This window comes from Pleuronectes platessa, chromosome 24 (assembly GCF_947347685.1).
Source record: "Pleuronectes platessa chromosome 24, fPlePla1.1, whole genome shotgun sequence".
Taxonomy (NCBI): Eukaryota; Metazoa; Chordata; class Actinopteri; order Pleuronectiformes; family Pleuronectidae; genus Pleuronectes; species Pleuronectes platessa.
The window spans coordinates 15,310,038-15,337,580 of NC_070649.1; positions in this window are offsets into that span (position 1 = coordinate 15,310,038).

Here is a 27,543-nt window from a genome sequence, read left to right on the forward strand (position 1 = left end):
GGTGATCAGCCCTGTGATGGACTGGTAATCCTCCTTGTGATGGACTGGTGATCCTCCCTCTGATGGACTGGTGATCAGCCCTGTGATGGACTGGTGATCCTCCCTGTGATGGATTGGTGATCCTCACTGTGATGGACGGGTGATCCTCCCTGTGATGGACTGGTGATCCTTCCTGTGATGGACTGGTGATGAGCCCTGTGATGGACTGGTGATCAGCCCTGTGTTGGACTGGTGATCCTCCCTGTGTTGGACAGGTGATCAGCCCTGTGTTGGACCGGTGATGAGCCCTGTGTTGGACTGGTGATCCTCCCTTTGATGGACTGGTGATCCTCCCTTTGATGGGCTGGTTACCAGCCCTGTGATGGACTGGTGATCCTCCCTTTGATGGACTGGTGATCCTCCCTTTGATGGACTGGTTATAGCCCCTGTGATGGACTGGTTATCAGCCATGTGATGGACTGGTGATCCTCCCTTTGATGGACTGGTGATCAGCCCTCGATGGACTGGTGATCCTCCCTGTGATGGACTGATGATCCTCCCTCTGATGGACTGGTGATCAGCCCTGTGATGGACTGGTGATCCTCCCTGTGATGGATTGGTGATCCTTCCTTTGATGGACTGGTGATCAGCCCTGTGATGGACTGGTGATCCTCCTTGTGATGGACTGGTGATCCTCCCTGTGATGGATTGGTGATCCTCCCTGTGATGGACTGTTGATCCTCCCTGTGATGGACTGGTGATCCTCCCTCTGATGGACTGGTGATCCTCCCTGTGATGGACTGGTGATCAGCTCTGTGTTGGACCGGTGATGAGCCCTGTGTTGGACTGGTTATCCTCCCTTTGATGGACTGGTGATCCTCCCTCTGATGGACTGGTGATCAGCCCTGTGATGGACTGGTGATCCTCCCTGTGATGGATTGGTGATCCTCACTGTGATGGACGGGTGATCCTCCCTGTGATGGACTGGTGTTCCTTCCTGTGATGGACTGGTGATGAGCCCTGTGATGGACTGGTGATCAGCCCTGTGTTGGACTGGTGATCCTCCCTGTGTTGGACAGGTGATCAGCCCTGTGATGGACTGTTGATCCTCCCGGTGATGGACTGGTGATCAGCCCTGTGTTAGACTGGTGATCCTCCCTGTGTTGGACTGGTGATCAGCACTGTGTTGGACCGGTGATGAGCCCTGTGTTGCACTGGTGATCCTCCCTTTGATGGGCTGGTTATCAGCCCTGTGATGGACTGGTGATCCTCCCTGTGCTAGATTGGTGATCCTCCCTGTGATGGACTAGTGATCCTCCCTGTGATGGACTGGTGATCAGCCCTGTGATGGACTGGTGATCCTCCCTGTATTGGACTGGTGATCCTCCCTGTGATGGACTGGTGATCCTCCCTGTGTTGGACTGGTGATCAGAACTGTGATGGACTGGTGATGAGCCCTGTGATGGACTGGTGATCCTCCCTGTGATGGACTGGTGATCCTCCCTGTGATGGACTGGTGATCAGCCCTGTTATGGACTGGTGATCAGACCTGTGATGGACTGGTGATCAGCCCATCGATGGACTGGTGATCCTCCCGGTGATGGACTGGTGATCAGCCCTGTGTTAGACTGGTGATCCTCTCTGTGTTGGACTGGTGATCAGCCCTGTGTTGGACCGGTGATGAGCCCTGTGTTGGACTGGTGATCCTCCCTTTGATGGACTGGTGATCCTCCCTTTGATGGGCTGGTTATCAGCCCTGTGATGGACTGGTGATCCTCCCTTTGATGGACTGGTGATCCTCCCTTTGATGGACTGGTTATAGCCCCTTTGATGGACTGGTTATCAGCCATGTGATGGACTGGTGATCCTCCCTTTGATGGACTGGTGATCAGCCCTGTGATGGACTGGTGATCCTCCTTGTTATGGACTGGTGATCCTCCCTCTGATGGACTGGTGATCAGCCCTGTGATGGACTGGTGATCCTCCCTGTGCTGGATTCGTGATCCTCCCTGTGATGGACTGGTGATCCTCCCTGTGATGGACTGGTGATCAGCACTGTGATGGACTGGTGATCCTCCCTGTGATGGACTGGTGATCCTCCCTCTGATGGACTGGTGATCAGCCCTATGATGGACTGGTGATCCTCTCTGTGATGGACTGGTGATCCTCCCTTTGATGGACTGGTGATCATCCCTTTGATGGACTGGTTATAACCCCTTCGATGGACTGGTTATCAGCCATGTGATGGATTGGTGATCCTCCCTTTTATGGACTGGTTTTCAGCCCTGTGATGGACTGGTGATCCTCCTTTTGATGGACTGGGTATCCTCCCTCTGATGGACTGGTGATCAGCCCTGTGATGGACTGGTGATCCTCCCTTTGATGGACTGGTGATCAGCCCTGTGATGGACTAGTGATCCTCCCTGTGATGGACTGGTGATCAGCCCTGTGATGGACTGGTGATCCTTCCTGTATTGGACTGGTGATCCTCCCTGTGATGGACTGGTGATCCTCCCTGTGTTGGACTGGTGATCAGACCTGTGATGGACTGGTGATCCTTTCTGTGATGGACTGGTGATGAGCACTGTGATGGACTGGTGATCAGCCCTGTGTTGGACTGGTGATCCTCCCTGTGCTGGATTGGTGATCCTCCCTGTGATGGACTGGTGATCCTCCCTGTGATGGACTGGTGATCAGCCCTGTGATGGACTGGTGATCCTCCCTGTGATGGACTGGTGATCCTTCCTCTGATGGACTGGTGATCCTCCCTGTGATGGACTGGTGATCAGCCCTGTGATGGACTGTTGATCCTCCCGGTGATGGACTGGTGATCAGCCCTGTGTTAGACTGGTGATCCTCCCTGTGTTGGACTGGTGATCAGCACTGTGTTGGACCGGTGATGAGCCCTGTGTTGCACTGGTGATCCTCCCATTGATGGGCTGGTTATCAGCCCTGTGATGGACTGGTGATCCTCCCTGTGCTAGATTGGTGATCCTCCCTGTGATGGACTAGTGATCCTCCCTGTGATGGACTGGTGATCAGCCCTGTGATGGACTGGTGATCCTCCCTGTATTGGACTGGTGATCCTCCCTGTGATGGACTGGTGATCCTCCCTGTGTTGGACTGGTGATCAGACCTGTGATGGACTGGTGATGAGCCCTGTGATGGACTGGTGATCAGCCCTATGTTGGACTGGTGATCAGACCTGTGATGGACTGGTGATGAGCCCTGTCATGGACTGGTGATCCTCCCTGTGATGGATTGGTGATCCTCCCTCTGATGGACTGGTGATCAGCCCTGTGATGGACTGGTGATCCTCCCTGTGATGGATTGGTGATCCTCCCTGTGATGGACTGGTGTTCCTCCCTGTGATGGACTGGTGATCAGCCCTGTTATGGACTGGTGATCAGACCTGTGATGGACTGGTGATCAGCCCATCGATGGACTGGTGATCCTCCCGGTGATGGACTGGTGATCAGCCCTGTGTTAGACTGTTGATCCTCTCTGTGTTGGACTGGTGATCAGCCCTGTGTTGGACCGGTGATGAGCCCTGTGTTGGACTGGTGATCCTCCCTTTGATGGGCTGGTTATCGGCCCTGTCATGGACTGGTGATCCTCCCTGTGATGGATTGGTGATCCTCCCTCTGATGGACTGGTGATCAGCCCTGTGATGGACTGGTGATCCTCCCTGTGATGGATTGGTGATCCTCCCTTTGATGGACTGGTTATAGCCCCTGTGATGGACTGGTTATCAGCCATGTGATGGACTGGTGATCCTCCCTTTGATGGACTGGTTATAGCCCCTGTGATGGACTGGTTATCAGCCATGTGATGGACTGGTGATCCTCCCTGTGATGGATTGGTGATCCTCCCTGTGATGGACTGTTGATCCTCCCTGTGATGGACTGGTGATCCTCCCTCTGATGGACTGGTGATCCTCCCTGTGATGGACTGGTGATCCTTTCTGTGATGGACTGGTGATGAGCCCTGTGATGGACTGGTGATCAGCCCTGTGTTGGACTGGTGATCCTCCCTGTGATGGACTGGTGATCGTCCCTGTGATGGACTGGTTATAGCCCCTGTGATGGACTGGTAATCAGCCATGTGATGGACTGGTGATCCTCCCTGTGATGGATTGGTGATCCTCCCTGTGATGGACTGTTGATCCTCCCTGTGATGGACTGGTGATCCTCCCTCTGATGGACTGGTGATCCTCCCTGTGATGGACTGGTGATCCTTTCTGTGATGGACTGGTGATGAGCACTGTGATGGACTGGTGATCAGCCCTGTGTTGGACTGGTGATCCTCCCTGTGCTGGATTGGTGATCCTCCCTGTGATGGACTGGTGATCCTCCCTGTGATGGACTGGTGATCAGCCCTGTGATGGACTGGTGATCCTCCCTGTGATGGACTGGTGATCCTTCCTCTGATGGACTGGTGATCCTCCCTGTGATGGACTGGTGATCAGCCCTGTGATGGACTGTTGATCCTCCCGGTGATGGACTGGTGATCAGCCCTGTGTTAGACTGGTGATCCTCCCTGTGTTGGACTGGTGATCAGCACTGTGTTGGACCGGTGATGAGCCCTGTGTTGCACTGGTGATCCTCCCTTTGATGGGCTGGTTATCAGCCCTGTGATGGACTGGTGATCCTCCCTGTGCTAGATTGGTGATCCTCTCTGTGATGGACTAGTGATCCTCCCTGTGATGGACTGGTGATCAGCCCTGTGATGGACTGGTGATCCTTCCTGTATTGGACTGGTGATCCTCCCTGTGATGGACTGGTGATCCTCCCTGTGTGGGACTGGTGATCAGACCTGTGATGGACTGGTGATGAGCCCTGTGATGGACTGGTGATCAGCCCTATGTTGGACTGGTGATCAGACCTGTGATGGACTGGTGATGAGCCCTGTCATGGACTGGTGATCCTCCCTGTGATGGATTGGTGATCCTCCCTCTGATGGACTGGTGATCAGCCCTGTGATGGACTGGTGATCCTCCCTGTGATGGATTGGTGATCCTCCCTGTGATGGACTGGTGATCCTCCCTGTGATGGACTGGTGATCAGCCCTGTTATGGACTGGTGATCAGACCTGTGATGGACTGGTGATCAGCCCATCGATGGACTGGTGATCCTCCCGGTGATGGACTGGTGACCCTCCCTTTGATGGACTGGTGATCCTCCCTTTGATGGACTGGTTATAGCCCCTGTGATGGACTGGTTATCAGCCATGTGATGGACTGGTGATCAGCCCTGTGTTGGACCGGTGATGAGCCCTTTGTTGGACTGGTGGTCCTCCCTTTGATGGACTGGTGATCCTCCCTTTGATGGGCTGGTTACCAGCGCTGTGATGGACTGGTGATCCTCCCTTTGATGGACTGGTGATCCTCCCTTTGATGGACTGGTTATAGCCCCTGTGATGGACTGGTTATCAGCCATGTGATGGACTGGTGATCCTCCCTGTGATGGATTGGTGATCCTCCCTGTGATGGACTGTTGATCCTCCCTGTGATGGACTGGTGATCCTCCCTCTGATGGACTGGTGATCCTCCCTGTGATGTACTGGTTATCCTTTCTGTGATGGACTGGTGATGAGCCCTGTGATGGACTGGTGATCAGCCCTGTGTTGGACTGGTGATCCTCCCTGTGATGGACTGGTGATCGTCCCTGTGATGGACTGGTTATAGCCCCTGTGATGGACTGGTTATCAGCCATGTGATGGACTGGTGATCCTCCCTGTGATGGATTGGTGATCCTCCCTGTGATGGACTGTTGATCCTCCCTGTGATGGACTGGTGATCCTCCCTCTGATGGACTGGTGATCCTCCCTGTGATGGACTGGTGATCCTTTCTGTGATGGACTGCTGATGAGCACTGTGATGGACTGGTGATCAGCCATGTGATGGACTGGTAATCCTCCATTTGATGGACTGGTGATCAGCCCTGTGATGGACTGGTGATCAGCCCTGTGATGGACTGGTGATCCTCCCTGTGCTGGATTGGTGATCCTCCCTGTGATGGACTGGTGATCCTCCCTGTGATGGACTGGTGATCAGCCTTGTGTTAGACTGGTGATCCTCCCTGTGTTGGACTGGTGATCAGCCCTGTGTTGGACCGGTGATGAGCCCTGTGTTGGACTGGTGATCCTCCCTTTGATGGACTGGTGATCCTCCCTTTGATGGGCTGGTTACCAGCGCTGTGATGGACTGGTGATCCTCCCTTTGATGGACTGGTGATCCTCCCTTTGATGGACTGGTTATAGCCCCTGTGATGGACTGGTTATCAGCCATGTGATGGACTGGTGATCCTCCCTTTGATGGACTGGTTATAGCCCCTGTGATGGACTGGTTATCAGCCATGTGATGGACTGGTGATCCTCCCTGTGATGGATTGGTGATCCTCCCTGTGATGGACTGTTGATCCTCCCTGTGATGGACTGGTGATCCTCCCTCTGATGGACTGGTGATCCTCCCTGTGATGGACTGGTGATCCTTTCTTTGATGGACTGGTGATGAGCCCTGTGATGGACTGGTGATCAGCCCTGTGTTGGACTGGTGATCCTCCCTGTGATGGACTGGTGATCGTCCCTGTGATGGATTGGTGATCCTCACTGTGATGGACGGGTGATCCTCCCTGTGATGGACTGGTGATCCTTCCTGTGATGGACTGGTGATGAGCCCTGTGATGGACTGGTGATCAGCCCTGTGTTGGACTGGTGATCCTCCCTGTGTTGGACAGGTGATCAGCCCTGTGTTGGACCGGTGATGAGCCCTGTGTTGGACTGGTGATCCTCCCTTTGATGGACTGGTGATCCTCCCTTTGATGGGCTGGTTACCAGCCCTGTGATGGACTGGTGATCCTCCCTTTGATGGACTGGTGATCCTCCCTTTGATGGACTGGTTATAGCCCCTGTGATGGACTGGTTATCAGCCATGTGATGGACTGGTGATCCTCCCTTTGATGGACTGGTGATCAGCCCTCGATGGACTGGTGATCCTCCCTGTGATGGACTGATGATCCTCCCTCTGATGGACTGGTGATCAGCCCTGTGATGGACTGGTGATCCTCCCTGTGATGGATTGGTGATCCTTCCTTTGATGGACTGGTGATCAGCCCTGTGATGGACTGGTGATCCTCCTTGTGATGGACTGGTGATCCTCCCTGTGATGGATTGGTGATCCTCCCTGTGATGGACTGTTGATCCTCCCTGTGATGGACTGGTGATCCTCCCTCTGATGGACTGGTGATCCTCCCTGTGATGGACTGGTTATCCTTCCTGTGATGGACTGGTGATGAGCCCTGTGATGGACTGGTGATCAGCCCTGTGTTGGACTGGTGATCAGCGCTGTGATGGACTGGTGATCCTCCCGGTGATGGACTGGTGATCAGCTCTGTGTTGGACCGGTGATGAGCCCTGTGTTGGACTGGTTATCCTCCCTTTGATGGACTGGTGATCCTCCCTTTGATGGGCTGGTTACCAGCCCTGTGATGGACTGGTGATTCTCCCTGTGATGGACTGGTGATCCTCCCTGTGATGGACTGGTGATCCTCCCTGTGATGGACTGGTGATCCTCCCTCTGATGGACTGGTGATCAGCCCTATGATGGACTGGTGATCCTCTCTGTGATGGACTGGTGATCCTCCCTTTGATGGACTGGTGATCATCCCTTTGATGGACTGGTTATAACCCCTTCGAGGGACTGGTTATCAGCCATGTGATGGATTGGTGATCCTCCCTTTTATGGACTGGTTTTCAGCCCTGTGATGGACTGGTGATCCTCCTTTTGATGGACTGGGGATCCTCCCTCTGATGGACTGGTGATCAGCCCTGTGATGGACTGGTGATCCTCCCTTTGATGGACTGGTGATCAGCCCTGTGATGGACTAGTGATCCTCCCTGTGATGGACTGGTGATCAGCCCTGTGATGGACTGGTGATCCTTCCTGTATTGGACTGGTGATCCTCCCTGTGATGGACTGGTGATCCTCCCTGTGTTGGACTGGTGATCAGACCTGTGATGGACTGGTGATCCTTTCTGTGATGGACTGGTGATGAGCACTGTGATGGACTGGTGATCAGCCCTGTGTTGGACTGGTGATCCTCCCTGTGCTGGATTGGTGATCCTCCCTGTGATGGACTGGTGATCCTCCCTGTGATGGACTGGTGATCAGCCCTGTGATGGACTGGTGATCCTCCCTGTGATGGACTGGTGATCCTTCCTCTGATGGACTGGTGATCCTCCCTGTGATGGACTGGTGATCAGCCCGGTGATGGACTGTTGATCCTCCCGGTGATGGACTGGTGATCAGCCCTGTGTTAGACTGGTGATCCTCCCTGTGTTGGACTGGTGATCATTACTGTGTTGGACCGGTGATGAGCCCTGTGTTGCACTGGTGATCCTCCCTTTGATGGGCTGGTTATCAGCCCTGTGATGGACTGGTGATCCTCCCTGTGCTAGATTGGTGATCCTCCCTGTGATGGACTAGTGATCCTCCCTGTGATGGACTGGTGATCAGCCCTGTGATGGACTGGTGATCCTTCCTGTATTGGACTGGTGATCCTCCCTGTGATGGACTGGTGATCCTCCCTGTGTTGGACTGGTGATCAGACCTGTGATGGACTGGTGATGAGCCCTGTGATGGACTGGTGATCAGCCCTATGTTGGACTGGTGATCAGACCTGTGATGGACTGGTGATGAGCCCTTTCATGGACTGGTGATCCTCCCTGTGATGGATTGGTGATCCTCCTTCTGATGGACTGGTGATCAGCCCTGTGATGGACTGGTGATCCTCCCTGTGATGGATTGGTGATCCTCCCTGTGATGGACTGGTGATCCTCCCTGTGATGGACTGGTGATCAGCCCTGTTATGGACTGGTGATCAGACCTGTGATGGACTGGTGATCAGCCCATCGATGGACTGGTGATCCTCCCGGTGATGGACTGGTGATCAGCCCTGTGTTAGACTGGTGATCCTCTCTGTGTTGGACTGGTGATCAGCCCTGTGTTGGACCGGTGATGAGCCCTGTGTTGGACTGGTGATCCTCCCTTTGATGGGCTGGTTATCAGCCCTGTGATGGACTGGTGATCCTCCCTTTGATGGACTGGTGATCCTCTCTTTGATGGACTGGTTATAGCCCCTTTGATGGACTGGTTATCAGCCATGTGATGGACTGGTGATCCTCCCTTTGATGGACTGGTGATCAGCCCTGTGATGGACTGATGATCCTCCTTGTTATGGACTGGTGATCCTCCCTCTGATGGACTGGTGATCAGCCCTGTGATGGACTGGTGATCCTCCCTGTGCTGGATTCGTGATCCTCCCTGTGATGGACTGGTGATCCTCCCTGTGATGGACTGGTGATCAGCACTGTGATGGACTGGTGATCCTCCCTGTGATGGACTGGTGATCCTCCCTCTGATGGACTGGTGATCAGCCCTATGATGGACTGGTGATCCTCTCTGTGATGGACTGGTGATCCTCCCTTTGATGGACTGGTGATCATCCCTTTGATGGACTGGTTATAACCCCTTCGATGGACTGGTTATCAGCCATGTGATGGATTGGTGATCCTCCCTTTTATGGACTGGTTTTCAGCCCTGTGATGGACTGGTGATCCTCCCTTTGATGGACTGGTGATCAGCCCTGTGATGGACTAGTGATCCTCCCTGTGATGGACTGGTGATCAGCCCTGTGATGGACTGGTGATCCTTCCTGTATTGGACTGGTGATCCTCCTTGTGATGGACTGGTGATCCTCCCTGTGTTGGACTGGTGATCAGACCTGTGATGGACTGGTGATGAGCCCTGTGATGGACTGGTGATCAGCCCTATGTTGGACTGGTGATCAGACCTGTGATGGACTGGTGATGAGCCCTGTCATGGACTGGTGATCCTCCCTGTGATGGATTGGTGATCCTCCCTCTGATGGACTGGTGATCAGCCCTGTGATGGACTGGTGATCCTCCCTGTGATGGATTGGTGATCCTCCCTGTGATGGACTGGTGATCCTCCCTGTGATGGACTGGTGATCCTCCCTCTGATGGAATGGTGATCAGCCCTATGATGGACAGGTGATCCTCTCTGTGATGGACTGGTGATCCTCCCTTTGATGGACTGGTGATCATCCCTTTGATGGACTGGTTATAACCCCTTCGATGGACTGGTTATCAGCCAAGTGATGGATTGGTGATCCTCCCTTTTATGGACTGGTTTTCAGCCCTGTGATGGACTGGTGATCCTCCTTTTGATGGACTGGGGATCCTCCCTCTGATGGACTGGTGATCAGCCCTGTGATGGACTGGTGATCCTCCCTTTGATGGACTGGTGATCAGCCCTGTGATGGACTGGTAATCCTCCTTGTGATGGACTGGTGATCCTCCCTCTGATGGACTGGTGATCAGCCCTGTGATGGACTGGTGATCCTCCCTGTGATGGATTGGTGATCCTCACTGTGATGGACGGGTGATCCTCCCTGTGATGGACTGGTGATCCTTCCTGTGATGGACTGGTGATGAGCCCTGTGATGGACTGGTGATCAGCCCTGTGTTGGACTGGTGATCCTCCCTGTGTTGGACAGGTGATCAGCCCTGTGTTGGACCGGTGATGAGCCCTGTGTTGGACTGGTGATCCTCCCTTTGATGGACTGGTGATCCTCCCTTTGATGGGCTGGTTACCAGCCCTGTGATGGACTGGTGATCCTCCCTTTGATGGACTGGTGATCCTCCCTTTGATGGACTGGTTATAGCCCCTGTGATGGACTGGTTATCAGCCATGTGATGGACTGGTGATCCTCCCTTTGATGGACTGGTGATCAGCCCTCGATGGACTGGTGATCCTCCCTGTGATGGACTGATGATCCTCCCTCTGATGGACTGGTGATCAGCCCTGTGATGGACTGGTGATCCTCCCTGTGATGGATTGGTGATCCTTCCTTTGATGGACTGGTGATCAGCCCTGTGATGGACTGGTGATCCTCCTTGTGATGGACTGGTGATCCTCCCTGTGATGGATTGGTGATCCTCCCTGTGATGGACTGTTGATCCTCCCTGTGATGGACTGGTGATCCTCCCTCTGATGGACTGGTGATCCTCCCTGTGATGGACTGGTGATCCTTCCTGTGATGGACTGGTGATGAGCCCTGTGATGGACTGGTGATCAGCCCTGTGTTGGACTGGTGATCAGCCCTGTGATGGACTGGTGATCCTCCCGGTGATGGACTGGTGATCAGCTCTGTGTTGGACCGGTGATGAGCCCTGTGTTGGACTGGTTATCCTCCCTTTGATGGACTGGTGATCCTCCCTCTGATGGACTGGTGATCAGCCCTGTGATGGACTGTTGATCCTCCCGGTGATGGACTGGTGATCAGCCCTGTGTTAGACTGGTGATCCTCCCTGTGTTGGACTGGTGATCAGCACTGTGTTGGACCGGTGATGAGCCCTGTGTTGCACTGGTGATCCTCCCTTTGATGGGCTGGTTATCAGCCCTGTGATGGACTGGTGATCCTCCCTGTGCTAGATTGGTGATCCTCCCTGTGATGGACTAGTGATCCTCCCTGTGATGGACTGGTGATCAGCCCTGTGATGGACTGGTGATCCTCCCTGTATTGGACTGGTGATCCTCCCTGTGATGGACTGGTGATCCTCCCTGTGTTGGACTGGTGATCAGACCTGTGATGGACTGGTGATGAGCCCTGTGATGGACTGGTGATCAGCCCTATGTTGGACTGGTGATCAGACCTGTGATGGACTGGTGATGAGCCCTGTCATGGACTGGTGATCCTCCCTGTGATGGATTGGTGATCCTCCCTCTGATGGACTGGTGATCAGCCCTGTGATGGACTGGTGATCCTCCCTGTGATGGATTGGTGATCCTCCCTGTGATGGACTGTTGATCCTCCCTGTGATGGACTGGTGATCCTCCCTCTGATGGACTGGTGATCCTCCCTGTGATGGACTGGTGATCCTTTCTGTGATGGACTGGTGATGAGCCCTGTGATGGACTGGTGATCAGCCCTGTGTTGGACTGGTGATCCTCCCTGTGATGGACTGGTGATCGTCCCTGTGATGGACTGGTTATAGCCCCTGTGATGGACTGGTTATCAGCCATGTGATGGACTGGTGATCCTCCCTGTGATGGATTGGTGATCCTCCCTCTGATGGACTGGTGATCCTCCCTTTGATGGACTGGTGATCCTCCCTTTGATGGGCTGGTTACCAGCGCTGTGATGGACTGGTGATCCTCCCTTTGATGGACTGGTGATCCTCCCTTTGATGGACTGGTTATAGCCCCTGTGATGGACTGGTTATCAGCCATGTGATGGACTGGTGATCCTCCCTGTGATGGATTGGTGATCCTCCCTGTGATGGACTGTTGATCCTCCCTGTGATGGACTGGTGATCCTCCCTCTGATGGACTGGTGATCCTCCCTGTGATGGACTGGTGATCCTTTCTGTGATGGACTGGTGATGAGCCCTGTGATGGACTGGTGATCCTCCCTGTGATGGATTGGTGATCCTTCCTTTGATGGACTGGTGATCAGCCCTGTGATGGACTGGTGATCCTCCTTGTGATGGACTGGTGATCCTCCCTGTGATGGATTGGTGATCCTTCCTGTGATGGACTGTTGATCCTCCCTGTGATGGACTGGTGATCCTCCCTCTGATGGACTGGTGATCCTCCCTGTGATGGACTGGTGATCCTTCCTGTGATGGACTGGTGATGAGCCCTGTGATGGACTGGTGATCAGAACTGTGTTGGACTGGTGATCAGCCCTGTGATGGACTGGTGATCCTCCCGGTGATGGACTGGTGATCAGCTCTGTGTTGGACCGGTGATGAGCCCTGTGTTGGACTGGTTATCCTCCCTTTGATGGACTGGTGATCCTCCCTTTGATGGGCTGGTTACCAGCCCTGTGATGGACTGGTGATTCTCCCTGTGATGGACTGGTGATCCTCCCTGTGATGGACTGGTGATCCTCCCTCTGATGGAATGGTGATCAGCCCTATGATGGACTGGTGATCCTCTCTATGATGGACTGGTGATCCTCCCTTTGATGGACTGGTGATCATCCCTTTGATGGACTGGTTATAACCCCTTCTATGGACTGGTTATCAGCCATGTGATGGATTGGTGATCCTCCCTTTTATGGACTGGTTTTCAGCCCTGTAATGGACTGGTGATCCTCCTTTTGATGGACTGGGGATCCTCCCTCTGATGGACTGGTGATCAGCCCTGTGATGGACTGGTGATCCTCCCTTTGATGGACTGGTGATCAGCCCTGTGATGGACTGGTAATCCTCCTTGTGATGGACTGGTGATCCTCCCTCTGATGGACTGGTGATCAGCCCTGTGATGGACTGGTGATCCTCCCTGTGATGGATTGGTGATCCTCCCTGTGATGGACGGGTGATCCTCCCTGTGATGGACTGGTGATCCTTCCTGTGATGGACTGGTGATGAGCCCTGTGATGGACTGGTGATCAGCCCTGTGTTGGACTGGTGATCCTCCCTGTGTTGGACTGGTGATCCTTCCTTTGATGGACTGGTGATGAGCCCTGTGTTGGACTGGTGATCCTCCCTTTGATGGACTGGTGATCCTCCCTCTGATGGACTGGTGATCCTCCCTGTGATGGACTGGTGATCCTTCCTGTGATGGACTGGTGATGAGCCCTGTGATGGACTGGTGATCAGCCCTGTGTTGGACTGGTGATCAGCCCTGTGATGGACTGGTGATCCTCCCGGTGATGGACTGGTGATCAGCTCTGTGTTGGACCGGTGATGAGCCCTGTGTTGGACTGGTTATCCTCCCTTTGATGGACTGGTGATCCTCCCTTTGATGGACTGGTTATAGCCCCTGTGATGGACTGGTTATCAGCCATGTGATGGACTGGTGTTCCTCCCTTTGATGGACTGGTGATCCTTCCTGTATTGGACTGGTGATCAGACCTGTGTTGGACTGGTGATCAGACCTGTGATGGACTGGTGATGAGCCCTGTGATGGACTGGTGATCAGCCCTATGTTGAACTGGTGATCAGACCTGTGATGGACTGGTGATGAGCCCTGTCATGGACTGGTGATCCTCCTTGTGATGGACTGGTGATCCTCCCTCTAATGGACTGGTGATCAGCCCTGTGATGGACTGGTGATCCTACCTGTGCTGGATTAGTGATCCTCCCTGTGATGGACTGGTGATCCTCCCTGTGATGGACTAGTGATCCTCCCTTTGATGGACTGGTGATGAGCCTTGTGATGGACTGGTGATCAGCCCTGTGTTGGACTGGTGATCCTCCCTGTGTTGGACTGGTGATCAGCCCTATGTTTGACCGGTGATGAGCCCTTTGTTGGACTGGTGATCCTCCCTTTGATGGACTGGTGATCCTCCCTTTGATGGGCTGGTTACCAGCCCTGTGATGGACTGGTGATCCTCCCTTTGATGGACTGGTGATCCTCCCTTTGAAGGACTGGTTATAGCCCCTGTGATGGACTGGTTATCAGCCATGTGATGGACTGGTGATCCTCCCTTTGATGGACTGGTGATCCTTCCTGTATTGGACTGGTGATCAGACCTGTGTTGGACTGGTGATCAGACCTGTGATGGACTGGTGATGAGCCCTGTGATGGACTGGTGATCAGCCCTATGTTGAACTGGTGATCAGACCTGTGATGGACTGGTGATGAGCCCTGTCATGGACTGGTGATCCTTCCTGTGATGGACTGGTGATGAGCCCTGTGATGGACTGGTGATCAGCCCTGTGTTGGACTGGTGATCCTCCCTGTGTTGGACTGGTGATCCTCCCTGTGCTGGATTGGTGATCCTCCCTGTGATGGACTGGTGATCCTCCCTTTGATGGACTGGTGATCCTCCCTTTGATGGACTGGTTATAGCCCCTGTGATGGACTGGTTATCAGCCATGTGATGGACTGGTGATCCTCCCTTTGATGGACTGGTGATCAGCCCTGTGATGGACTGGTGATCCTCCCTCTGATGGACTGGTGATCCTCCCTCTGATGGACTGGTGATGAGCCCTGTCATGGACTGGTGATCCTCCTTGTGATGGACTGGTGATCCTCCCTCTGATGGACTGGTGATCAGCCCTGTGATGGACTGGTGATCCTACCTGTGCTGGATTAGTGATCCTCCCTGTGATGGACTGGTGATCCTCCCTGTGATGGACTGGTGATCCTCCCTGTGCTGGATTGGTGATCCTCCCTGTGATGGACTGGTGATCCTCCCTGTGATGGACTGGTGATCAGCCCTGTGATGGACTGGTGATCCTCCCGGTGATGGACTGGTGATCAGCCCTGTGTTAGAATGGTGATCCTCCCTGTGTTGGACTGGTGATCAGCCCTGTGTTGGACCGGTGATGAGCCCTGTGTTGGACTGGTGATCCTCCCTTTGATGGACTGGTGATCCTCCCTTTGATGGGCTGGTTACCAGCCCTGTGATGGACTGGTGATCAGCCCTATGATTGACTGGTGATCCTCCCTCTGATGGACTGGTGATTCTCCCTCTGATGGACTGGTGATCCTCCCTGTGATGGACTGGTGATCCTCCCTCTGATGGACTGGTGATCAGCCCTATGATGGACTGGTGATCCTCTCTGTGATGGACTGGTGATCCTCCCTTTGATGGACTGGTGATCAGCCCTGTGATGGACTGGTGATCCTCCTTGTGATGGATTGGTGATCCTCCCTGTGATGGACTGGTGATGAGCCCTGTGATGGACTGGTGATCCTCCGTCTGATGGACTGGTGATCCTCCGTCTGATGGACTGGTGATCCTCCCTGTGATGGACTGGTGATCCTTCCTGTGATGGACTGGTGATGAGCCCTGTGATGGACTGGTGATCAGCCCTGTGTTGGACTGGTGATCCTCCCTGTGTTGGACTGGTGATCAGCCCTGTGATGGACTGGTGATCCTCCCTGTGCTGGATTGGTGATCCTCCCTGTGATGGACTGGTGATCCTCACTGTGATGGACTGGTGATCAGCCCTGTGATGGACTGGTGATCCTCCCTGTGATGGACTGGTGATCCTCCCTCTGATGGACTGGTGATCCTCCCTTTGATGGACTGGTGATCAGCCCTGTGATGGACTGGTGATCCTCCCTGTGATGGACTGGTGATCAGCCCTGTGATGGACTGGTGATCCTCCCTCTGATGGACTGGTGATCAGCCCTGTGATGGACTGGTGATCCTTCCTGTATTGGACTGGTGATCAGACCTGTGTTGGACTGGTGATCAGACCTGTGATGGACTGGTGATTAGCCCTGTGATGGACTGGTGATCAGCCCTGTGTTGGACTGGTGATCAGACCTGTGATGGACTGGTGATGAGCCCTGTGATGGACTGGTGATCCTCCCTGTAATGAAATGGTGATCCTTCCTGTGATGGACTGGTGATGAGCCCTGTGGTGGACTGGTTAACAGACCTGTGATGGACTGGTGATCAGCCCTGTGATGGACTGGTGATCCTCCCTTTGACGGACTGGTGATCCTCCCTTTGATGGGCTGGTTATCAGCCCTGTGATGGACGGGTGATCCTCCCTTTGATGTACTGGTGATCATTCCTTTGATGGACTGGTTATAGCCCCTTTGATGATCTGGTTATCAGCCATGTGATGGACTGGTGATCCTCCCTTTGATGGACTGGTGATCAGCCCTGTGATGGAGGTGATCCTCCTTGTGATGGACTGGTGATCCTCCCTCTGATGGACTGGTGATCAGGCCTGTGATGGACTGGTGATCCTCCCTGTGATGGATTGGTGATCCTCCCTGTGATGGACTGGTGATCCTCCCTGTGATGGACTGGTGATCAGCCCTGTGATGGACTGGTGATCCTACCTGTGCTGGATTAGTGATCCTCCCTGTGATGGACTGGTGATCCTCCCTGTGATGGACTGGTGATCCTCCCTGTGCTGGATTGGTGATCCTCCCTGTGATGGACTGGTGATCCTCCCTGTGATGGACTGGTGATCAGCCCTGTGATGGACTGGTGATCCTCCCGGTGATGGACTGGTGATCAGCCCTGTGTTAGAATGGTGATCCTCCCTGTGTTGGACTGGTGATCAGCCCTGTGTTGGACCGGTGATGAGCCCTGTGTTGGACTGGTGATCCTCCCTTTGATGGACTGGTGATCCTCCCTTTGATGGGCTGGTTACCAGCCCTGTGATGGACTGGTGATCAGCCCTATGATTGACTGGTGATCCTCCCTCTGATGGACTGGTGATTCTCCCTCTGATGGACTGGTGATCCTCCCTGTGATGGACTGGTGATCCTCCCTCTGATGGACTGGTGATCAGCCCTATGATGGACTGGTGATCCTCTCTGTGATGGACTGGTGATCCTCCCTTTGATGGACTGGTGATCAGCCCTGTGATGGACTGGTGATCCTCCCTGTGTTGGACTGGTGATCAGCCCTGTGATGGACTGGTGATCCTCCCTGTGCTGGATTGGTGATCCTCCCTGTGATGGACTGGTGATCCTCACTGTGATGGACTGGTGATCAGCCCTGTGATGGACTGGTGATCCTCCCTGTGATGGACTGGTGATCCTCCCTCTGATGGACTGGTGATCCTCCCTTTGATGGACTGGTGATCAGCCCTGTGATGGACTGGTGATCCTCCCTGTGATGGACTGGTGATCAGCCCTGTGATGGACTGGTGATCCTCCCTCTGATGGACTGGTGATCAGCCCTGTGATGGACTGGTGATCCTTCCTGTATTGGACTGGTGATCAGACCTGTGTTGGACTGGTGATCAGACCTGTGATGGACTGGTGATGAGCCCTGTGATGGACTGGTGATCAGCCCTGTGTTGGACTGGTGATCAGACCTGTGATGGACTGGTGATGAGCCCTGTGATGGACTGGTGATCCTCCCTGTAATGAAATGGTGATCCTTCCTGTGATGGACTGGTGATGAGCCCTGTGGTGGACTGGTTAACAGACCTGTGATGGACTGGTGATCAGCCCTGTGATGGACTGGTGATCCTCCCTTTGACGGACTGGTGATCCTCCCTTTGATGGGCTGGTTATCAGCCCTGTGATGGACGGGTGATCCTCCCTTTGATGTACTGGTGATCATTCCTTTGATGGACTGGTTATAGCCCCTTTGATGATCTGGTTATCAGCCATGTGATGGACTGGTGATCCTCCCTTTGATGGACTGGTGATCAGCCCTGTGATGGAGGTGATCCTCCTTGTGATGGACTGGTGATCCTCCCTCTGATGGACTGGTGATCAGGCCTGTGATGGACTGGTGATCCTCCCTGTGATGGATTGGTGATCCTCCCTGTGATGGACTGGTGATCCTCCCTGTGATGGACTGGTGATCAGCCCTGTGATGGACTGGTGATCCTCCCTGTGATGGACTGGTGATCCTCCCTCTGATGGACTGGTGATCCTCCCTTTGATGGGCTGGTTACCAGCCCTGTGATGGACTGGTGATCCTCCCTTTGATGGACTGGTGATCCTCCCTTTGATGGACTGGTTATAGCCCCTGTGATGGACTGGTTATCAGCCATGTGATGGACTGGTGATCCTCCCATTGATGGACTGGTGATCAGCCCATCGATGGACTGGTGATCCTCCCGGTGATGGACTGGTGATCAGCCCTGTGTTAGACTGGTGATCCTCTCTGTGTTGGACTGGTGATCAGCCCTGTGTCGGACCGGTGATGAGCCCTGTGTTGGACTGGTGATCCTCCCTTTGATGGACTGGTGATCCTCCCTTTGATGTGCTGGTTATCAGCCCTGTGATGGACTGGTGATCCTCCCTTTGATGGACTGGTGATCCTCCCTTTGATGGACTGGTTATAGCCCCTTTGATGGACTGGTTATCAGCCATGTGATGGACTGGTGATCCTCCCTTTGATGGACTGGTGATCAGCCCTGTGATGGACTGGTGATCCTCCTTGTGATGGACTGGTGATCCTCCCTCTGATGGACTGGTGATCAGCCCTGTGATGGACTGGTGATCCTCCCTGTGATGGATTGGTGATCCTCCCTGTGATGGACTGGTGATCCTCCCTGTGATGGACTGGTGATCAGCCCTGTGATGGACTGTTGATCCTCCCTGTGATGGACTGGTGATCCTCCCTCTGATGGACCGGTTATCAGCCCTATGATGGACTGGTGATCCTCCCTGTGATGGACTGGTGATCCTCCCTCTGATGGACCGGTTATCAGCCCTATGATGGACTGGTGATCCTCCCTGTGATGGACTGGTGATCCTCCCTTTGATGGACTGGTGATCATCCCTTTGATGGACTGGTTATAGCCCCTTTGATGGACTGGTTATCAGCCATGTGATGGACTGGTGATCCTCCCTTTGATGGACTGGTGATCAGCCCTGTGATGGACTGGTGATCCTCCTTGTTATGGACTGGTGATCCTCCCTCTGATGGACTGGTGATCAGCCCTGTGATGGACTGGTGATCCTCCCTGTGCTGGATTGGTGATCCTCCTTGTTATGGACTGGTGATCCTCCCTCTGATGGACTGGTGATCCTCCCTTTGATGGACTGGTGATCCTCCCTTTGATGGACTGGTTATAGCCCCTGTGATGGACTGGTTATCAGCCATGTGATGGACTGGTGATCCTCCCATTGATGGACTGGTGATCAGCCCATCGATGGACTGGTGATCCTCCCGGTGATGGACTGGTGATCAGCCCTGTGTTAGACTGGTGATCCTCTCTGTGTTGGACTGGTGATCAGCCCTGTGTTGGACCGGTGATGAGCCCTGTGTTGGACTGGTGATCCTCCCTTTGATGGACTGGTGATCCTCCCTTTGATGTGCTGGTTATCAGCCCTGTGATGGACTGGTGATCCTCCCTTTGATGGACTGGTGATCCTCCCTTTGATGGACTGGTTATAGCCCCTTTGATGGACTGGTTATCAGCCATGTGATGGACTGGTGATCCTCCCTTTGATGGACTGGTGATCAGCCCTGTGATGGACTGGTGATCCTCCTTGTGATGGACTGGTGATCCTCCCTCTGATGGACTGGTGATCAGCCCTGTGATGGACTGGTGATCCTCCCTGTGATGGATTGGTGATCCTCCCTGTGATGGACTGGTGATCCTCCCTGTGATGGACTGGTGATCAGCCCTGTGATGGACTGTTGATCCTCCCTGTGATGGACTGGTGATCCTCCCTCTGATGGACCGGTTATCAGCCCTATGATGGACTGGTGATCCTCCCTATGATGGACTGGTGATCCTCCCTGTGATGGACTGGTGATCCTCCCTTTGATGGACTGGTGATCATCCCTTTGATGGACTGGTTATAGCCCCTTTGATGGACTGGTTATCAGCCATGTGATGGACTGGTGATCCTCCCTTTGATGGACTGGTGATCAGCCCTGTGATGGACTGGTGATCCTCCTTGTTATGGACTGGTGATCCTCCCTCTGATGGACTGGTGATCAGCCCTGTGATGGACTGGTGATCCTCCCTGTGCTGGATTGGTGATCCTCCTTGTTATGGACTGGTGATCCTCCCTCTGATGGACTGGTGATCAGCCCTGTGATGGACTGGTGATCCTCCCTGTGCTGGATTGGTGATCCTCCCTGTGATGGACTGGTGATCCTCCCTGTGATGGACTGGTGATCAGCACTGTGATGGACTGGTGATCCTCCCTTTGACGGACTGGTGATCCTCCCTTTGATGGGCTGGTTATCAGCCCTGTGATGGACGGTTGATCCTCCCTTTGATGTACTGGTGATCATCCCTTTGATGGACTGGTTATAGCCCCTTTGATGGACTGGTTATCAGCCATGTGATGGACTGGTGATCCTCCCTTTGATGGACTGGTGATCAGCCCTGTGATGGAGGTGATCCTCCTTGTGATGGACTGGTGATCCTCCCTCTGATGGACTGGTGATCAGGCCTGTGATGGACTGGTGATCCTCCCTGTGATGGATTGGTGATCCTCCCTGTGATGGACTGGTGATCCTCCCTGTGATGGACTGGTGATCAGCCCTGTGATGGACTGGTGATCCTCCCTGTGATGGACTGGTGATCCTCCCTCTGATGGACTGGTGATCAGCCCTATGATGGACTGGTGATCCTCTCTGTGATGGACTGGTGATCCTCCATTTGATGGACTGGTGATGAGCCCTGTGATGGACTGGTAATCCTCCTTGTGATGGACTGGTGATCCTCCCTCTGATGGACTGGTGATCAGCCCTGTGATGGACTGGTGATCCTCCCTGTGATGGATTGGTGATCCTCCCTGTGATGGACGGGTGATCCTCCCTGTGATGGACTGGTGATCCTTCCTGTGATGGACTGGTGATGAGCCCTGTGATGGACTGGTGATCCTCCCTGTGATGGACTGGTGATCCTCCCTCTGATGGACTGGTGATCCTCCCTGTGATGGACTGGTGATCCTCCCTCTGATGGACCGGTTATCAGCCCTATGATGGACTGGTGATCCTCCCTGTGATGGACTGGTGATCCTCCCTTTGATGGACTGGTGATCATCCCTTTGATGGACTGGTTATAGCCCCTTTGATGGACTGGTTATCAGCCATTTGATGGACTGGTGATCCTCCCTTTGATGGACTGGTGATCAGCCCTGTGATGGACTGGTGATCCTCCTTGTTATGGACTGGTGATCCTCCCTCTGATGGACTGGTGATCAGCCCTGTGATGGACTGGTGATCCTCCCTGTGCTGGATTGGTGATCCTCCTTGTTATGGACTGGTGATCCTCCCTCTGATGGACTGGTGATCCTCCCTTTGATGGACTGGTGATCCTCCCTTTGATGGACTGGTTATAGCCCCTGTGATGGACTGGTTATCAGCCATGTGATGGACTGGTGATCCTCCCATTGATGGACTGGTGATCAGCCCATCGATGGACTGGTGATCCTCCCGGTGATGGACTGGTGATCAGCCCTGTGTTAGACTGGTGATCCTCTCTGTGTTGGACTGGTGATCAGCCCTGTGTTGGACCGGTGATGAGCCCTGTGTTGGACTGGTGATCCTCCCTTTGATGGACTGGTGATCCTCCCTTTGATGTGCTGGTTATCAGCCATGTGATGGACTGGTGATCCTCCCTTTGATGGACTGGTGATCCTCCCTTTGATGGACTGGTTATAGCCCCTTTGATGGACTGGTTATCAGCCATGTGATAGACTGGTGATCCTCCCTTTGATGGACTGGTGATCAGCCCTGTGATGGACTGGTGATCCTCCTTGTGATGGACTGGTGATCCTCCCTCTGATGGACTGGTGATCAGCCCTGTGATGGACTGGTGATCCTCCCTGTGATGGATTGGTGATCCTCCCTGTGATGGACTGGTGATCCTCCCTGTGATGGACTGGTGATCAGCCCTGTGATGGACTGTTGATCCTCCCTGTGATGGACTGGTGATCCTCCCTCTGATGGACCGGTTATCAGCCCTATGATGGACTGGTGATCCTCCCTGTGATGGACTGGTGATCCTCCCTCTGATGGACCGGTTATCAGCCCTATGATGGACTGGTGATCCTCCCTGTGATGGACTGGTGATCCTCCCTTTGATGGACTGGTGATCATCCCTTTGATGGACTGGTTATAGCCCCTTTGATGGACTGGTTATCAGCCATGTGATGGACTGGTGATCCTCCCTTTGATGGACTGGTGATCAGCCCTGTGATGGACTGGTGATCCTCCTTGTTATGGACTGGTGATCCTCCCTCTGATGGACTGGTGATCAGCCCTGTGATGGACTGGTGATCCTCCCTGTGCTGGATTGGTGATCCTCCTTGTTATGGACTGGTGATCCTCCCTCTGATGGACTGGTGATCAGCCCTGTGATGGACTGGTGATCCTCCCTGTGCTGGATTGGTGATCCTCCCTGTGATGGACTGGTGATCCTCCCTGTGATGGACTGGTGATCAGCACTGTGATGGACTGGTGATCCTCCCTTTGACGGACTGGTGATCCTCCCTTTGATGGGCTGGTTATCAGCCCTGTGATGGACGGTTGATCCTCCCTTTGATGTACTGGTGATCATCCCTTTGATGGACTGGTTATAGCCCCTTTGATGGACTGGTTATCAGCCATGTGATGGACTGGTGATCCTCCCTTTGATGGACTGGTGATCAGCCCTGTGATGGAGGTGATCCTCCTTGTGATGGACTGGTGATCCTCCCTCTGATGGACTGGTGATCAGGCCTGTGATGGACTGGTGATCCTCCCTGTGATGGATTGGTGATCCTCCCTGTGATGGACTGGTGATCCTCCCTGTGATGGACTGGTGATCAGCCCTGTGATGGACTGGTGATCCTCCCTGTGATGGACTGGTGATCCTCCCTCTGATGGACTGGTGATCCTCCCTTTGATGGACTGGTGATCCTCCCTTTGATGGACTGGTTATAGCCCCTTTGATGGACTGGTTATCAGCCATGTGATGGACTGGTGATCCTCCCTTTGATGGACTGGTGATCAGCCCTGTGATGGACTGGTGATCCTCCTTGTGATGGACTGGTGATCCTCCCTCTGATGGACTGGTGATCAGCCCTGTGATGGACTGGTGATCCTCCCTGTGATGGATTGGTGATCCTCCCTGTGATGGACTGGTGATCCTCCCTGTGATGGACTGGTGATCAGCCCTGTGATGGACTGTTGATCCTCCCTGTGATGGACTGGTGATCCTCCCTCTGATGGACCGGTTATCAGCCCTATGATGGACTGGTGATCCTCCCTGTGATGGACTGGTGATCCTCCCTCTGATGGACCGGTTATCAGCCCTATGATGGACTGGTGATCCTCCCTGTGATGGACTGGTGATCCTCCCTTTGATGGACTGGTGATCATCCCTTTGATGGACTGGTTATAGCCCCTTTGATGGACTGGTTATCAGCCATGTGATGGACTGGTGATCCTCCCTTTGATGGACTGGTGATCAGCCCTGTGATGGACTGGTGATCCTCCTTGTTATGGACTGGTGATCCTCCCTCTGATGGACTGGTGATCAGCCCTGTGATGGACTGGTGATCCTCCCTGTGCTGGATTGGTGATCCTCCTTGTTATGGACTGGTGATCCTCCCTCTGATGGACTGGTGATCAGCCCTGTGATGGACTGGTGATCCTCCCTGTGCTGGATTGGTGATCCTCCCTGTGATGGACTGGTGATCCTCCCTGTGATGGACTGGTGATCAGCACTGTGATGGACTGGTGATCCTCCCTTTGACGGACTGGTGATCCTCCCTTTGATGGGCTGGTTATCAGCCCTGTGATGGACGGTTGATCCTCCCTTTGATGTACTGGTGATCATCCCTTTGATGGACTGGTTATAGCCCCTTTGATGGACTGGTTATCAGCCATGTGATGGACTGGTGATCCTCCCTGTGCTAGATTGGTGATCCTCCCTGTGATGGACTAGTGATCCTCCCTGTGATGGACTGGTGATCAGCCCTGTGATGGACTGGTGATCCTCCCTGTATTGGACTGGTGATCCTCCCTGTGATGGACTGGTGATCCTCCCTGTGTTGGACTGGTGATCAGACCTGTGATGGACTGGTGATGAGCCCTGTGATGGACTGGTGATCAGCCCTATGTTGGACTGGTGATCAGACCTGTGATGGACTGGTGATGAGCCCTGTCATGGACTGGTGATCCTCCCTGTGATGGATTGGTGATCCTCCCTCTGATGGACTGGTGATCAGCCCTGTGATGGACTGGTGATCCTCCCTGTGATGGATTGGTGATCCTCCCTGTGATGGACTGGTGTTCCTCCCTGTGATGGACTGGTGATCAGCCCTGTTATGGACTGGTGATCAGACCTGTGATGGACTGGTGATCAGCCCATCGATGGACTGGTGATCCTCCCGGTGATGGACTGGTGATCAGCCCTGTGTTAGACTGTTGATCCTCTCTGTGTTGGACTGGTGATCAGCCCTGTGTTGGACCGGTGATGAGCCCTGTGTTGGACTGGTGATCCTCCCTTTGATGGGCTGGTTATCGGCCCTGTCATGGACTGGTGATCCTCCCTGTGATGGATTGGTGATCCTCCCTCTGATGGACTGGTGATCAGCCCTGTGATGGACTGGTGATCCTCCCTGTGATGGATTGGTGATCCTCCCTTTGATGGACTGGTTATAGCCCCTGTGATGGACTGGTTATCAGCCATGTGATGGACTGGTGATCCTCCCTTTGATGGACTGGTTATAGCCCCTGTGATGGACTGGTTATCAGCCATGTGATGGACTGGTGATCCTCCCTGTGATGGATTGGTGATCCTCCCTGTGATGGACTGTTGATCCTCCCTGTGATGGACTGGTGATCCTCCCTCTGATGGACTGGTGATCCTCCCTGTGATGGACTGGTGATCCTTTCTGTGATGGACTGGTGATGAGCCCTGTGATGGACTGGTGATCAGCCCTGTGTTGGACTGGTGATCCTCCCTGTGATGGACTGGTGATCGTCCCTGTGATGGACTGGTTATAGCCCCTGTGATGGACTGGTAATCAGCCATGTGATGGACTGGTGATCCTCCCTGTGATGGATTGGTGATCCTCCCTGTGATGGACTGTTGATCCTCCCTGTGATGGACTGGTGATCCTCCCTCTGATGGACTGGTGATCCTCCCTGTGATGGACTGGTGATCCTTTCTGTGATGGACTGGTGATGAGCACTGTGATGGACTGGTGATCAGCCCTGTGTTGGACTGGTGATCCTCCCTGTGCTGGATTGGTGATCCTCCCTGTGATGGACTGGTGATCCTCCCTGTGATGGACTGGTGATCAGCCCTGTGATGGACTGGTGATCCTCCCTGTGATGGACTGGTGATCCTTCCTCTGATGGACTGGTGATCCTCCCTGTGATGGACTGGTGATCAGCCCTGTGATGGACTGTTGATCCTCCCGGTGATGGACTGGTGATCAGCCCTGTGTTAGACTGGTGATCCTCCCTGTGTTGGACTGGTGATCAGCACTGTGTTGGACCGGTGATGAGCCCTGTGTTGCACTGGTGATCCTCCCTTTGATGGGCTGGTTATCAGCCCTGTGATGGACTGGTGATCCTCCCTGTGCTAGATTGGTGATCCTCTCTGTGATGGACTAGTGATCCTCCCTGTGATGGACTGGTGATCAGCCCTGTGATGGACTGGTGATCCTTCCTGTATTGGACTGGTGATCCTCCCTGTGATGGACTGGTGATCCTCCCTGTGTGGGACTGGTGATCAGACCTGTGATGGACTGGTGATGAGCCCTGTGATGGACTGGTGATCAGCCCTATGTTGGACTGGTGATCAGACCTGTGATGGACTGGTGATGAGCCCTGTCATGGACTGGTGATCCTCCCTGTGATGGATTGGTGATCCTCCCTCTGATGGACTGGTGATCAGCCCTGTGATGGACTGGTGATCCTCCCTGTGATGGATTGGTGATCCTCCCTGTGATGGACTGGTGATCCTCCCTGTGATGGACTGGTGATCAGCCCTGTTATGGACTGGTGATCAGACCTGTGATGGACTGGTGATCAGCCCATCGATGGACTGGTGATCCTCCCGGTGATGGACTGGTGACCCTCCCTTTGATGGACTGGTGATCCTCCCTTTGATGGACTGGTTATAGCCCCTGTGATGGACTGGTTATCAGCCATGTGATGGACTGGTGATCAGCCCTGTGTTGGACCGGTGATGAGCCCTTTGTTGGACTGGTGGTCCTCCCTTTGATGGACTGGTGATCCTCCCTTTGATGGGCTGGTTACCAGCGCTGTGATGGACTGGTGATCCTCCCTTTGATGGACTGGTGATCCTCCCTTTGATGGACTGGTTATAGCCCCTGTGATGGACTGGTTATCAGCCATGTGATGGACTGGTGATCCTCCCTGTGATGGATTGGTGATCCTCCCTGTGATGGACTGTTGATCCTCCCTGTGATGGACTGGTGATCCTCCCTCTGATGGACTGGTGATCCTCCCTGTGATGTACTGGTTATCCTTTCTGTGATGGACTGGTGATGAGCCCTGTGATGGACTGGTGATCAGCCCTGTGTTGGACTGGTGATCCTCCCTGTGATGGACTGGTGATCGTCCCTGTGATGGACTGGTTATAGCCCCTGTGATGGACTGGTTATCAGCCATGTGATGGACTGGTGATCCTCCCTGTGATGGATTGGTGATCCTCCCTGTGATGGACTGTTGATCCTCCCTGTGATGGACTGGTGATCCTCCCTCTGATGGACTGGTGATCCTCCCTGTGATGGACTGGTGATCCTTTCTGTGATGGACTGCTGATGAGCACTGTGATGGACTGGTGATCAGCCATGTGATGGACTGGTAATCCTCCATTTGATGGACTGGTGATCAGCCCTGTGATGGACTGGTGATCAGCCCTGTGATGGACTGGTGATCCTCCCTGTGCTGGATTGGTGATCCTCCCTGTGATGGACTGGTGATCCTCCCTGTGATGGACTGGTGATCAGCCCTGTGTTAGACTGGTGATCCTCCCTGTGTTGGACTGGTGATCAGCCCTGTGTTGGACCGGTGATGAGCCCTGTGTTGGACTGGTGATCCTCCCTTTGATGGACTGGTGATCCTCCCTTTGATGGGCTGGTTACCAGCGCTGTGATGGACT